Source organism: Rhinolophus sinicus, chromosome X, assembly GCF_036562045.2.
Source record: "Rhinolophus sinicus isolate RSC01 chromosome X, ASM3656204v1, whole genome shotgun sequence".
NCBI lineage: Eukaryota > Metazoa > Chordata > Mammalia > Chiroptera > Rhinolophidae > Rhinolophus > Rhinolophus sinicus.
Window position 1 is genome coordinate 83,908,483 of NC_133768.1, and position 11,392 is coordinate 83,919,874.

Below are 11,392 nucleotides of genomic sequence, written 5' to 3' on the forward strand. Positions count from 1 at the left end.
GATTGTTTAATTTCTAAAAGTAAGGACTATGGCTATGGATGTGCTTCAAGGAAAATGGAGTCTATTCCCATAAAAATTTAAGTTCATACATTCAATAATGTTGGTGGGATCAAAAGAACTGATGGAGACAAGTAACTGTATAGATACAGCATATTTATTCCCTCCAAACTCTTGTCCATGAAAGGTGTCATAGAGAATCTGTGATATCTGTAGCTTTACTGTGAGTTGTGTTCCCTACCTACAGGGATAACTTATTCATTCCAAAGAGAGAAATGACAAAATCTAATAGAAGATGGTTACCTACAGCTGATATGAAATATATTATTATTTTGAGACAATCTACTCAAATTGAAATTGTGGCTGAACTTGTTTACTCTGCCTGCTCTTTCTCTTTTTTATCTTGAACAAACAGCAGGACAGAAATTGGGAGGAATTAAGGAAAAGGCATAGTAAACAAGAGTATGCAGAAAACAAAGTTCGCAAAACGAATTTCATGAGAAACTAAGCATATGAAGAATATTCATATAAACATTTTTAAGTCATTAAACAAAACATGGATACCAATGAACAATACACTGGGGGGGTGCCAAAAATGTGTAAAGTGGACACTTTGGTCAAGGTTTCTCAAGCAATAGTTCGCCATAATCAGAAGTGTCTGGTTGCTGCTGATAACCACTTTAAGCACCTTTTGTAATTGCAGAAGTCAAACGTGACTTGTATTCATCTTTTGTTATTGGTATATATTGAGTACTACAATTTTTTTTATTTTTTTTTTTAATTAAATTTATTGGGGTGACAATTGTTAGTAAAATTACATAGATTTTAATAGTTTTGTTTCCTTTCTTAAAATGTTTATACATTTTTTGGCATATATATATATATATATATATATATATATATATATATATATACAGTGGTGCCAAAAATGTTCACGATTTAAGAGATGTTATCTATGTATTACTTTTCAAAGTTGAATTGAATTATGTTAGCATATGTAATATGATGTTTCCTCAAGAGATGGCATTAATCAAATAAATGCAAGCATCATTCATTGTATTACAATTTTAATACAGTTTTTTCCTTTCTTAAAATCTGTATACATGTTTTTGGCACCATCTGTATATGTAGTCACTTATGCTGCTTCCATTGTAATTGGAATTAATGCTGTTGTAATTAATGCTGCCATGAACATAGGCATGCATATATCTTTTCTAATTAGTGTTTTCATTTTTTTTCAGATAAGCACTAAGAATTGGAATTGCTGGGTCATACGGTAGTTCTATTTTAATTTTTCAGATCATCTTCATACTGTTTTCCACAGTGGCTGCACCAGTTTACAATCCCACCAACTGTGCACAAGATTTCCATTTTTTCCACACCCTTGCAAACACTTGTTATTTGTTGACTTTTTGATGACAACCGTTCTGACAGATGTGAGGTGGTATCTCATGATTTTGATTTGCATTTCCCTAATGACTAGTGATGTTGAACATCTTTTCCTGTATCTGTTGGCCATCTGTATGTACTCTTTGTAGACATGTCAATTAAGGTCCTCTACCGTTTTTTAATAGGATCGTTGGTTTCTTTGATGTTGAGTTGTATGAATTCCTTATACATTCTTTTTTTTAATTAAAATTCATTGTGATGACAATGGTTAGTAAAATTACATAGGTTTCATGTGTACAATTCTGTAATACATCATCTGTATATCACATTGTGTGTTCACCACCCAGAGTCAGTTCTCTTTCCATCACCATATATTTGATCCCGTTTACCCTCATCTACCACACCCCTCCCCTTTTACCCTCTGGTAACCACTAAGCTATTGTCTGTGTCTGTGAGTTTTTGTTTCTTTATTTGTTTTTCTTGTTCTTTTGATGCAGATCTGTGCAGATGTTATGGAAGGCAGTGTGGAGGTTCCTCAAAAAATTAAGAATAGAATTACCATATGACCCAGCAATCACTCTCCTGGTTGTATACGCCCAAAATCTGAAAACATTTATCTGTAAATATATGTGTGCTCCGATGTTCATTGCAGCATTATTTATGTTAGCCCAGACATGAAGACCACCAAAGTGTCCTTCAATAGATGATTCGATAAAGAAGATGTCATATATATACACAATGGAATATTACTCTGCCATAAGAACAAACGAAATAGTGCCATTTGCAACAACATGGATGAATCTTGAGATTGTGATACTAAGCAAAATAAGTCAGACAGAAAAAGTCAAAAACCATATGATTTCACTGATATGTGGGATATAAAAGTATAATATGCATTCATTTATAGTTTAATTCCATTGTTTCAAAAGAAAATGCTTTATATTTCAATCATTTTAAATTAATTGAGATTTGTTTTAGGGCCCAGTTCAGGGTTTATGACATCTTTATACATATACTGTATCCACTTGAAAATAATTATATTCTACAGTGTTATGGTATAGAGATTCAGTTAGGTCCTATTAATCAATAGTGTTCAGATCATCTATGTTTTTATTGATTTCTATCCAGTTCTATCAGTTGCTGAGATATAGGTGTTAGATTCCTCAACTATCCTTGTGGGATTTACTATTTTTCCCTTTAATTTCTCTAAATTTTGCATCATGTATTTCAAAGCTCTATTATTGGGTGCATGTACATAATTATTTTTGTGTCTTCATGGTGAATTTGTTTTTCACTTCTTATGAAGTGCCTCGTTTTAAGTCTCTTTTTCTCTTTGTTTTTAAGTTTTATCTGATATTACTATAGCTCCTCCAGCCTTCTTATCCTTACATTATAATCTTTTTATGAAAGATAGTTTAGAGAATATAATCAATAATGTTGTAAACATTTTGTAGGGTGTCAGATGGGCACTTGTCTTATTAGGGAGATCACTTCATGAACTGTGTAGATGCCTGACCACTGTGCATACAGCTGAATGGCTGAATAATATTGAATGTCAACTATAATTATATATATACACATATATATGTATATATACATGTATATACATATATACTTATATATACATATATACACATATATACACATATATAAATATATATATATATATATATATATATATATATACACACACACACACACACACACACACACACATATATATATATATTCACTCCCACGGAATGTGGAATATAGCATAGGGAATAGAGTCAAAGGAATTGTAACAGTTATATATGATGTCAGAGTAGTAGTAGATTGGAAGAGGGGTTTATCATATTGTGATGTGTGTAAATGTTTAACTGTTACATTGTTTTGTACACCTCAAACTAATAAAAAAAGATGATTTTTAAAACAAGTTTATAAATCTGCAACGTTGACACTCTTACTAACAAGATCTCATTTGAGACTATTTTATTGCTTATTCAAAACATCTTCACTCACATTTGCATTTTGAGCCTGTATTTCTTTACTGAATTCACTTTCTTGTGAAGTATTATGCACATTGTTTTGTAAACAAGACTTGTCAGTCCTAGGTCCCAGTGGTAGCTTTCACTGCTGTTTTCCTTGGAAAAGCTTAGTCTTCTGAATCCTGTCTTTTAGAGAAGACTATTTTCTCTTCCTCTGTAATAAATGAATCCAGATTCAAGCTGAGATCACATTATTGGTAGCAATTCTTGGGCCTGTTCACAGTCTACATGAATCCGAATGTGTATCCTTCACCACTGCTTTTTTGGTTAAAAAAAAATTCAGCAGATACAGGGTTGCCATTATAAACCTGCAACAATTTGATTTTTTATGAAAACTCCAGAGCTTCATAATGTCTGAGGAATTCCACTGTCTCAATTTAAAAGCAGCAAATTTTGTTCTATAAATAGCTAAAATGCCTATACATGGAGATAATCTTTTCCTTAAGCTTGAAACTTTGCCTCAATTGTGCCCACTTACTGAGGCCTCAGTGTTCCAGTAATGTCTGCTGAGGCTTCTTCAGCCCCACATACATGTGCTAAGAATGGTGCCTATGTAGTTTAATTCAAGTTGTATCCTGCACCCTAAATTTACCACCATTTGATTAAGATTGTTCACTAAGTCTGAGATTATTTTGATCCCCAAACCTTTGCTGAAACTGGTATGGCTAGCATTTGTTTGTCAAGCCCACGTGGCCAATGTTTTCTTAGACCAGTCTATGGCTGTGGACCCTGAAGCCTCTTTACTTGCTGAAGTGGGCTGGGGAGGCTGCTTTCTCTCAAATGGAGGAATTGGCAGAAGCTATTGTTTCCTTGTTGAGCCGTCACCCTTCCCAGTGTGCAGACATAGGCAGCCACCACATCTGAGTCTCCATCAAGTTAGCTGACACCATTCATTCACTATACACAGGTGATTCTGAGACCCCACCCCACCCAACTTTCAGGCACACCCAAAACCACTTCCACTGGCTTTTTGGTACAAGCTGCCTGCCTTACTTCATGCAGCAGAATTTCCTAGGGTTTCTCAAAGGTCCACAGAACCCAGATAAGCAGCACCTGGCTTGAGTGTGTTCTGTACCTCTGACTGAGCAGCGCTAAAATCCTAAGCCGATCACTAGCTGCAGCTGACTTTGGTAAATTACTGCACCTCTTGAAGCACTTCCAAGCAAATCGAAAGTAACAGCCATCTGCAGATTGCTTTGTGGTTCCTGTCTGGTGTCCCAGGTGGTGCATGGGCTGCAACTGAACTTGACCTGCAGTGTGTCTCCTCACAGGTGGCCCTGGGGCTGGTGTGCCCAGTGTCCCACTTTGAAATGAGCTGGAGCATAACCCAGCTGCCTCCAAGAATGACATACACAAGAGGCAAGTTGGGCAGGCACCACGCTCCTGCTGAGGCAGATCCTGCTCTGTAGGATCAGCCCCTACATAGCAACTCTTCCTGTGTAGTCACGGCCAATCCTCACAATCAATGAGCCTGAGGGTCAATCACTTCCGTTGATGTGCAAAGAGCAACCAAAGCTCAACAAAAGAGGAGAGAACACACAACCCACACTAGGGAAACACCAGGACTGTGTGGCTCAGGTGATCAAAGAGATTGCATAACTGTGCTCCACAGCACATCTAATATATAAGGCCCAAGGTACTAAGACTGGGAGACACAACAACCATACCTAATACACAGAAAAAACAAAACAAAACAGGGAGGAAGCCAAAATGGGAAGACAAAGAAATATGTCCCAAATAAAAAACAGATCAAAGCTCCAGAAAGGAACTAAACAAAACGGAGACAAGTAATCTATTAGATGCAGAGTTCCTAACACTGGTTATAAGGATGCTCAATGATTTTAGGGAGAGCTTCAACAAAGAAATAGTAAACATAAAAATGGAGAAAGAAAATAAAAAAACAAAAAAAAAAAATAAGAGGTGTCGTAAAGGTGGCTGCATGGGGTGGGCTTCTGTGGGGCTCCCCTGGAATTTGGAACTGGTCGAGCAGCAGTGGCTCCGCGGGGGACTCCCTGTACAGCGGATGGGGGTACCACGAGGTCCACTACTGAATTCACCTGGGGGTGGGCGAGTTGCAAGAGCGGGGGGGGGGGGGCAGGGAAGAGGTGCAGAGGCAGAGCTGAGCAGGCACGTGGCGCAGCCCAGGCTCAGTGTTTCGAGCTCTCTGCATCCTGCAGCTGCTGCAGCTGCAGGGGGGGAAAAGGCTTGGACTGCTAGGGCTCTGCTTGTGGCCCACAGGGTTGAGGAGGCAGCATGTGACACGGCTGAGCCCCACACTCACCACTTTGAACTTGGGGACGGACTGGAGCAGAGAGGCTGAGGGCGGTTGTTTGGGCCCTCACTGCAGGGTGAACAATGGAGGCCTTGGGTGCTGGGGCTGGCCGCCCCCTCCCTGCCCTCCCGGGGCTTGCCCTGCACCCACCTGTCAGGTGCTGGAGGCGTAAGCGTGGCAGTGTCAGATTCGGGGGAGCGGAAAATTTGCTGTTTTGGGAACTGTGGACCGCAGGCACAGATTCACCGCCCATTTGGTTCTGGTGGGGGGGAGGGACCTGTGGAGGCAGGACCGGCTGTGGTGGTGGTCGCCACCATTGCTCTGGGCCACCTCTCACAACTCACCCCGCCCCTGGCGCCACCTATATGGGCAGATCCCTGCAGGAGTAAACAGAACTGCTGAAACATATGGACTCTGAATCTGGTGCAGGAAGAGCTTTGGAACTTCAAAAGCACTACGGATACCCACACGGACACTGCATCCTGTGACCCAGGCAAACTATTAACAGAGGAGAAGCCCGTCTCCCAGGGAATACCCCATTGTGAGAGAAGCTGGAATAGTGCAGAGAAAACATAGCACTACCATGTGAGAGAGGAAAAAAAGGCTGAAGGCAGAGATAAAATAAAACATTCTACCAACAAGTACTGGAAAACAAAAGAAAGACATTTTCCTATCAACCTGTTGCAAAGCCACTCCTGTAGATGTCTAGGAAGAGAAAAAATAAATCAGTAATTGCCATGAATAACCAATGTAACAAGACACTCCAGAAGGAAGGTGAAAAGACTCCAGAAAAGGAACTTAAAGATATGGAAATATGTGACATAAATGAGAGAGAATTAAAGATTGCAGTTCTGAAAAAACTCAATGAAATGCAAGAAAACACAGAAAGGCAGTTTAATGAACTGAGAAACACAATCAAAGAACAGCATGAGCATTTTACATAAGACATTGACATTTTAAAAAAGAATCAAATAGAATTTCTTGAGATTAAGCACTCAATAGAGGAAAGTAAGAATGAAATAACCAGCTTAGATAGTAGAGTTCACCAGATGGAGGAAAGAATCAGTGACATCGAAGACAGAAACCTGAAAATTACATTAATGGTTGAAGAAAGAGACTTGGGACTTAAAAGAAATGAAAGAACTCCACAAGAACTTTCTGACTCCATCAGAAAGATCAATATAAGAATAATGGGCATACCAGGAGGAGAAGAAAGAGAGAAAAGAACAGAGAATATATTCAAACAAATTGTTGATGAGAACTTCCCAAACTTGTGGACAGAACTGGACCCTCGAATCCAAGAAGCAAATAGAACACCTAGTTACCTTAATCCCAACAGGCCTTCTCCAAGGCACGTTGTATTGAAGCTGTCTAAAATCAACGACAAAGAAAAGAATCCTCAAGGCAGCCAGGGAAAAGAAGACGGTAACTTACAAAGGAAAGCCCATTAGATTATCATCAGATTTTTCAGCAGAAACTCTACAAGCCAGGAGGGAGTGGAACCAAATATTCAAACTATTGAAAGAGAGAAATCATGAGCCAAGAATAATATATCCAGCAAAGATATCCTTTAGATATGAAGGAGGAATAAAGACCTTTCCAGACATACAGAAGCTGAGGGAATTTTCTAATACACGACCTGCACTACAAGAAATACTAAAGGAGGCTATTCGACCACCATCAACAGGGACAATTTGTGGCAACCAAAACTCAAAAAGGGGAGAGTAAAGGCCTGAACCGAATATGGGAATGGAGAAAGTAAGCGTGCTGAAGAAAATGGAATACTCTAAATATCAAACTTTCTTTTACATAAACTTAAGGGTAACCACTCCAAAAAAATCCAGAACTGAAATATATACTGAAATAAAAGAAGAAACAGAGGGAAACATCATAGAATACCACCACACAGAAATAATAGACAACAACAAAAAGGCAAAGAAACAATGGAGACACAGCCTTACCAGAAAACTAAAGATAGAATGACAGGAAATCCTCACATATCAATAATCACCCTCAATGTAAATGGACTGAACTCACCAATAAAAAGGCACAGAGTAGCAGATTGGATCAAAAAACTAAACCCAACCATATGCTGCCTCCAAGAGACACATCTCAGCTACAAGGACAAGCATAGACTCAAAGTGAAAGGGTGGAAATTGACACTCCAAGCAAATGGCACCCAGAGAAAATCAGGTGTAGCCATAATGATATCAGATGAAACAGACTTCAAGGTGAAAAAGATAACAAGAGACAAAGATGGACATTTCATAATGGTGAAGGGGACTGTACAACAAGAAGACATAACAGTCATCAATATTTATGCCCCCAATCAGGGAGCACCGAAATACACCAAGCAACTACTAACAGAACTAAAGGGAGAAATTGACCAAAACACAATTATACTAGGGGACTTAAATACATCATTGACAGCTATGGATAGATCATCCAAACAGAAAATAAATAACGAAATAGTAGCCCCAAATGACACATTAGATGAAATGGACATAATTGACATTTATAGAGCACTTCATCCTAAAACATCAGACTATACATTCTTTTCTAGTGTACATGGAACATTCTCAAGGATAGATGATATATTGGGACATAAAATCAGTCTCAACAAATTTAAGAAGATTGAAATCATACCATACATATTCTCTGATCACAAGGCTTTGAAATTGGATATCAACTGCAAAAAGAAAGCAGGAAAAACACAAATACATGGAGATTAAACAACATACTTTTAAAGAAGGACTGGGTCAAAGAAGAAATTAGAGGAGAGATCAAAAGATACATAGAAACAAATGACAATGAAAATACATCCTACCAAAATTTTTGGGATGCAGCAAAAGCAGTTTTAAGAGGGAAATTTATCTCATTACAGGCCTATCTCAAGAAACAAGAAAACTCCCAAATAAATAACCTCATGTTACACCTTAAAGAACTAGAAAAGAAGAACAAGTAAAACCCAAGGTCAGCAGAAGAAAGGAAATAACAAAAATTAGAGCAGAACTAAATGAAATAGAGAACAAAAAGACAATAGAAAAATTAATGTGACAAAGAGCTGGTTCTTTGAAAAGATTAACAAAATTGACAAACCCTTGGCTAGACTTACTAAGATAAAAGAGAGAAGACACTGATTAACAAAATCAGAAACGTAAAAGGGAAGTTATCACGGACACCACAGAAATACAAAGGATCATCCAAGAATACTATGAAGGACTATATGCCACCAAATTCAACAACCTAGAAGAAATGGACAAGTTCTTAGAAACATATAGCCTTCCAAGGCTGAACCATGAAGAACTGGAAAATCTAAACAGACCGATCACCAGTAACGAAATTGAATCAGTCATCCAAAACCTTCCCAAAAGCAAAAGTCCGGGACCAGATGGCTTCACTAGTGAATTCTACCAAACCTTCAAAGAGGATCTAATACCAATCCTGCACAAACTCTTCCAAAAAATTGAAGAAGAGACAGTACTCCCTAACTCATTTTATGAGGCCAACATTACCCTGATACCAAAACCTGTTAAGGACAGCACAAAAAAGAAAACTACAGACCAATATCTCTGATGAATACCGATGCAAAAATCCTAAATAAAATTCTAGCAAATCGAATACAACAATGCATTAAAAAGATTATTCATCACGACCAAGTGGGGTTCATCCTCGGGCACAAGGATGGTTCAACACGCAAATCCATCAATGTGATACATCACATAAACAAAATAAAGGAGAAAATCATACGATTATATCAATTGATGTAAAAGCGTCTGACAAGATACAACATCCATTTATGATTAAAACACTTAATAAAATGGGTATAGAAGGAAAATACCTTAACATAATTAAGGCCAAATATAACAAACCTTCAGCTAATATCATAATTAATGGAGAAAAACTGAAGCCCTTTGCTCTACGTTCAGGAACACGACAGGGATGTCCCCTATCACCTCTGCTTTTCAACATAGTGTTAAAGTCCTTGCCAGAGCAATCAGGCAAGAGAAAGAAATAAAAGGCATCCAAATTGGGAATGAAGAAGTTAAATTATCACTCTTTGCAGATGACATGATGCTATATATAGAAAACCCTAAAGACTCCACCAAAAAGCTATTAGAAACAATCAACGAATACAGTAAAGTTGCCAGCTACAAAATCAACGCACAAAAGTCCATTGCCTTCCTATATACTAACAATGAAATCTCAGAAAAGAAATACAAAAACAATTCCTTTTGCAATTGCAGCAAAAAGAATAAAATACCTAGGAATAAACTTAACCAAGGATGTGAAAGACCTATATGCTGAAAACTATAAGACATTTTTGAAAGAAATTGAAGAAGACACAAAGAAATGGAAAGACATTCCGTGCTCATGGATTGGAAGAATCAACATAGTTAAAATGGCCATATTACCCAAAGCAATATACAGATTCAATGCAATCCCCATCAAAATCCCAATGGCATATTTTAAAGAAATAGAACAAAAATCATCAGATTTGTTTGGAACCACAAAAGACCCTGAATAGCCAAAGCAATCTTAAGAAAAAGAACAATAATGGAGGTATCACACTTCCTGACTTTGGCTTGTACTACAGGGCTACAATAATCAAAACAGCATGGTATTGGCAGAAAAACAGACACATAGACCAATGGAATAGAATTGAGAACCCAGAAATAAAACCACATAAATATGGACAGATAATTTTTGACAAAGAAGTAAAACAGACAATGGAGCAAAGACAGCCTCTTCAATAAATGGTGCTGGGAGAATTGGATAGCCACATGCAAAAGAATGAAACTGGACTGCTATTTGTCACCATGTACCAAAGTTAATTCAAAATGGATCAAAGACTTAAGCATAAGACCTGACACAATAAACTGCATAGAAGAAAACATAGGTACTAAACTTATGGACCTTGGGTTCAAAGAGCATTTTATGAACTTGACTCCAAAGGCAATGGAAGTAAAAGCTAAAATAAACGAATGGGACTATATGAAACTTAAAAGCTTCTGCACAGCAAAAGAAACCATTGACAAAATAAAGAGGCCACCAACTGAATGGGAGAAGATTTTTGCAAACAGTGCCTCCGATAAGGGCTAGTATCCAGAATATACAAGGAACTCATGCAACTCAACAACAAAAAAACAAACAACCCAATTGAAAAATGGGCAGAGGACTTGAAGAGACATTTCTCCAAAGAGGACATACAAATGGCAAATAGACATATGAAAAATGCTCAACATCACTAATCATCAGAGAAATGCAAATCAAAACCACAATGAGATATCACCTCACCCCAGTCAGAATGGCTATCATCAACAAGACAAATAGTAACAAATGTTGGAGAGGCTGTGGAAAAAAAGGGACCTCATACACTGTTGGTGGGAATGCAGACTGGTGCAGCCGTTATGGAAGGCAGTGTGGAGGTTCCTCAAAGAATTACGAATAGAATTGCCATATGACCCAGCAATCCCTCTCCTGGGTATCTACCCAAAAAAATCTGAAAACATTTAGAGATAAACACATGTGTGCTCCAATGTTCATTGCAGCTTTATTTACGGTGGCCAAGACATGGAAACAACCAAAATGTCCTTCGATAGATGAATGGATAAAGAAGTTGTGGTATATATACACAATGGAATACTATTCGGCAGTAAGAAAAGATGATATAGGAACATTTGTGACAACATGCATGGATTTTGAG